The sequence below is a fragment of the Chiloscyllium plagiosum genome, chromosome 14 (assembly GCF_004010195.1).
Source record: "Chiloscyllium plagiosum isolate BGI_BamShark_2017 chromosome 14, ASM401019v2, whole genome shotgun sequence".
NCBI classification, from domain to species: domain Eukaryota; kingdom Metazoa; phylum Chordata; class Chondrichthyes; order Orectolobiformes; family Hemiscylliidae; genus Chiloscyllium; species Chiloscyllium plagiosum.
This window is the reverse complement of record NC_057723.1, coordinates 6835141-6839679: the sequence shown is the minus strand read 5'-3', so window position 1 is coordinate 6839679 and position 4539 is coordinate 6835141.

The following is a 4539-nucleotide window of genomic DNA, read 5'->3' as shown; positions in this document are numbered from 1 at the left end:
GTCATCTTCTCAAAGGGACAATTAGGGATAAGCAATCCATATCTACCTCACCAGGAATGGCCACACCCTGAGAAAAAATAAGAAAAACATGCTAATTACTCAACTGATGCTCACATTCTGTGAATGTATAAGATGGCATAGGAATTTTAAAGCTGAGTCTTTGCTTCTACAGTGTGAGAGATCATAGAGTCATCGAGATGTACAGCATGGAAACAGACCCTTCCATCCAGCTCATCCATACCAACTAGATATCCTAACCTAATCTAATCCCATTTGCTCGCACTTGGCCCATATCCCTATAAACCCTTCCTATTCATATACCCACCCATATGCCTTTCAAATGTTGTAATTGTACCAGCCACCACCACTTCCTCTGGCAGCTCATTCCATACACGTACCACCTTCTGCGCGAAAACGTTGTCCCTTAGCTCCCTTTTATATCTTTCCCCTCTCACCCTAAACCTATGCCCTCTAGTTCTGGACTCCCTGATCCCAGGGAAAAGACCTTGTCTATTTATCCTATCCATGCTCATAATTTTGTAAACCTCTATAAGGTCACCCCTCAGCCTCTGACGCTCCAGGGAAAACAGCCCCAGCCTGTTCAGCCTCTCCCTGTAGCTCAAATACTCCAACCCTGGCAACATCCTTGTAAATCTTTTCTGAACCCTTTCAAGTTTCACATCTTTCCGATAGGAAGGAGACCAGAATTTCACGCAATATTCCAACAGTGGCCTAACCAATGTCCTGTACAGCCGCAACATGATCTCCCAACTCCTGTGCTCAATACTCTGACCAATAAAGGAAAACATACCAAACACCTTCTTCACTATCCTATCTACCTGTGACTCCACTTTCAAGAAGCTATGAACCTGCACTCCAAGGTCTCTTTGTTCAGCAACACTTCGTAGGACCTTACCGTTAAGTGTATCAGTCCTGCTCTGATTTGCTTTCCCAAAATGCAGCACCTCGCATTTATCTGAATTAAACTCCATCTGCCACTCCTCAGCCCATAGGCCCATCTGGTCCAGATCCTGTTGTAATCTGAGGTAACCCTCTTCGCTGTCCACTACACTCCAATTTTGGTGTCATCTGCAAACTTACTAACTGTACCTCTTATGCTCACATCCAAATCATTTATGAAAATGACAAAAAGTAGAGGACCCAGCACCAATCCTTGTGGCACTCCACTGGTCACAGGCCTCCAGTCTGAAAAACAACCCTCCACCACTACCCTCTGTCTTCTACCATTTAGGCCATTTCTGTATCCAAATGGCTGTTCTCCCTGTATTCCATGAGATTTAACCTTGATAACCAGTCTCCCAGGGGGAACCTTGTCGAACGCCTTACTGAAGTCCATATAGATCACTTCCACCATTCTGTCTCATCAATCCTCTTTGATACTTCTTCGAAAATCTCAATCAAGTTTGTGAGACATGATTTCCCATGCACAAAGCCATGTTGACTATCCTGAATCAGACCTTGCCTTTCCAAATACATGTACATCCTGTCCCTCAGGATTCCCTCCAACAACTTGCCCATCATCGAGGTCAGGCTCACTGGTCTATTGTTCCCTGGCTTGTCCTTACCACCTTTCTTCAATAGTGGCACCACGTTAGCCAACCTCCAGTCTTCAGGCACCTCACCTGTGACTATCAATGATACAAATATCTCAGCAAGAGGCCCAGCAGGATGTCCTTTGTTTCCCGCAGAGTTCTCGGGTACACCTGATCAGATCCTGGGGATTCATCCACGTTTATGTGTTTCAAGATCATCCAGCACCACCTCCTCTAAAATATGGGCATCACAACCATCTTCGAGTTCTTAAAAGGGCAGTGCTGTGTGATCAAAACAGTGAAGGGGAGGGTAGGGAATCTCCTATTTCTTTTTTTTTCTTTCTTTTTTTTTTCTTTTTTTTTTTTTTTAAATTTAACCCCCACACTACCACCTAAGTGCGGTAGTGCTTATTTTATCCCCCGAAACCAAGGTGTGTGTGTGCAGGTGTGAGACACAGTGAAAGACACAAAGTGCACCAATCTTTATTCAATTTCCACCACCAGGAAGATAGGAAAACACCCGGGTGGCCAGTGACAAACACTGCCCTTCACATCAAAGGGCAGTGCTGTGTGATCAAAACAGTGAAGGGGAGGGTAGGGAAACTCCTATTTCTAAGTGTCAGCCAGGGCCCCGTGATTGACCCCAGATTAACAACCCCAGTTAGGGATCCATTACTCAGTGCGATCCACCTGACCATCATTCCAATCACTAAAGTTACTATTACTTGTCCCACTCTCTCCTTCAATGCCCCCCTCTTCCCACTTTCATCAGGACAGCCCCTTGTTGAAAGTTACCCTTTCTGTGCTCCTCACTCTTTTGTCCTTACGTCAGCAGAGCAAGGCTGAAGCAGTTTGATTGACAGAGTGAAGGTGAATTCCCACTCATTGTTAAAAAGCACCTCCCACACGTAGGTGGTAGTGTGGGGGTTAAAGGGGAAAAAAAAGAGGAAAAAAAAAAGAAATAGGAGATTCCCTACCCTCCCCTTCACTGTTTTGATCACACAGCACTGCCCTTTGATGTGAAGGGCAATGCTTGTCACTGGCCACTTGGGTGTTTGCCTATCTTGAGAGTTGGATCAGTGTGAGTGAGTGTGCACATGTGCAAGGACTCTCCTCCTTGAAGGGGACTATCCCTGGACTAGCTGCCCTGCATCGAGAGAGAGGAAGGAAAGAAGAAGAAGAAGAAGAGGAGGAGGCAGAAGCAGAAGGAGGTGAGAGATTTTGAGTCTGGGGCCTACTTTTGGAGCTGCAGCCTGGGCCTCACCCAGGTCAAGGGAGTATTGCTGCTGACCTGGGGCCCACTCCCACTGCTGGTCTCTAGGACCCCGCCCGGACCTGCCTCAGCTGTTGCTGCTTGGGGCCTGCCTCACTGCTGCTGCCTGGGACTTGCCTTGGGGCCCCTCCCAGGCCCTCCACCACTGCTGCTGTTGTTAGAGGCCCACCTCCACTGCTGCTGCCTGGGACTCGCCTTGGGGACCCTCCCCAACAGGTCTGCCCACTCACCGCTGCGACCAAAGGCCTGCCCAGGACTTGCCAGAGGCCTGCCTCCACCACCGCTGCCTGGGACTCGCCTTGGGCCCCTCCCCAGGACCTCCACTGCTGCTACCAGGGACTCAATTTTGGGGCTGCCTGGGATTTGCCTTGGGGACTCTCCCCAACAGGTCTGCCCCCACCGCCGCGACTGAGGGCCAACCTAGGACTCGCCCGAGGCCTGCCTCTACTGCTGTTGTCGCCTGAGGCCTGCCTCCTCCACCGCTGCCTGGGACTCGCCTTGGCCCCTCCCTACAACCTCCACCACCGCTGCTGCCGGAGGCCCACCTCCGCCACCGCTGCCTGGGTCTTCCCAATGTCCAGCAGCAGAGTATGGCGAACCCGAAGGTCGCGGGGCCCAGCTGCACCTACGCTGCCTTGGGCTCGGCTGCTCCAACCCCAGCTGCAACCACGACCCCCTTCAGGCACCTGACCAAACGCCTGGGGGTCAAGGCCTATTCCCACCCCAACATGACCATCGAGGCCTGCAGCAAGGCCATGGCTAATGTGGTCGGCCCACTGGCCATCGTCGCTGCGGCCCGCATGTACGGGAAGGCCGTATTTTTCCTGAGGACCGAGCAGGCGGTCCACCTGGCCGTGGAGAGGGGGCTCGCTGTGGGCGGGACACATTTGCCCGTCGACCCTCTGGAGGTTACGGCCCAGAGGGTCGTGACCTCCAACGTCCCGCCCTTCATTGCCAGCGAGCTCCTCCTCCCCCACCTCAACACCCTGGGGGAGATCCGGTCGGGTGTCCAGCCGCTCCTGCTCGGTCTGAAGGACCCTGCCCTCCGACACGTTTACTCCTTCCGGCGCCAGGTGTTCATTTGCCTGGCCCGGGAGGAGGTCACCGAGGGCTCATTTACTGTCCTCCATGAGGGCGCGGCCTATCGCGCCTTCTGGACGGCGGACGGCGTGCGGTGCCACCTGTGCCGCGAGGTAGGGCACATACGAAAAAACTGCCCCGCCCAGAAAGCCGCCCAGCCCACACCAATGGCTGACGGTGGTGCCGCCGCACCCACTCCCCCTCCCCCGAAGTCAACACCACAGGCCCCGGCACCGGAGGCTAAGCCAGAGGCTCCCAATGCTCCAGCCTCTGGCAGGGAGGGGGGTGAGCGTCCGGCAGGCCAGAAGGCGCAGAGAAAGACGCGACGCGTCAAGCCCGCCCATGGGGAGACCACCCTATCCCCTTCCCCAACACCTAGCCCACGACCTGCCCCGCCCCAGCACGACAATGCCCCTGTGGCCATGCCAGCGTCGCCTCGGCGCGGGAACCCTGACCCCCAAACCCATACCTGATCCCGGTCCCACTGACCCCATATCCACTCCCCACCCCGATAGAGAAACCCCTGGGGCTTCACCGCCTGCCCCTGGCGCTGCAACACCTGGCCCGGGGGACACTGAGCCAGAGCCCCACCCCACCCAGCCACACCCTGGAACTAAACTGGGGGGAACCACC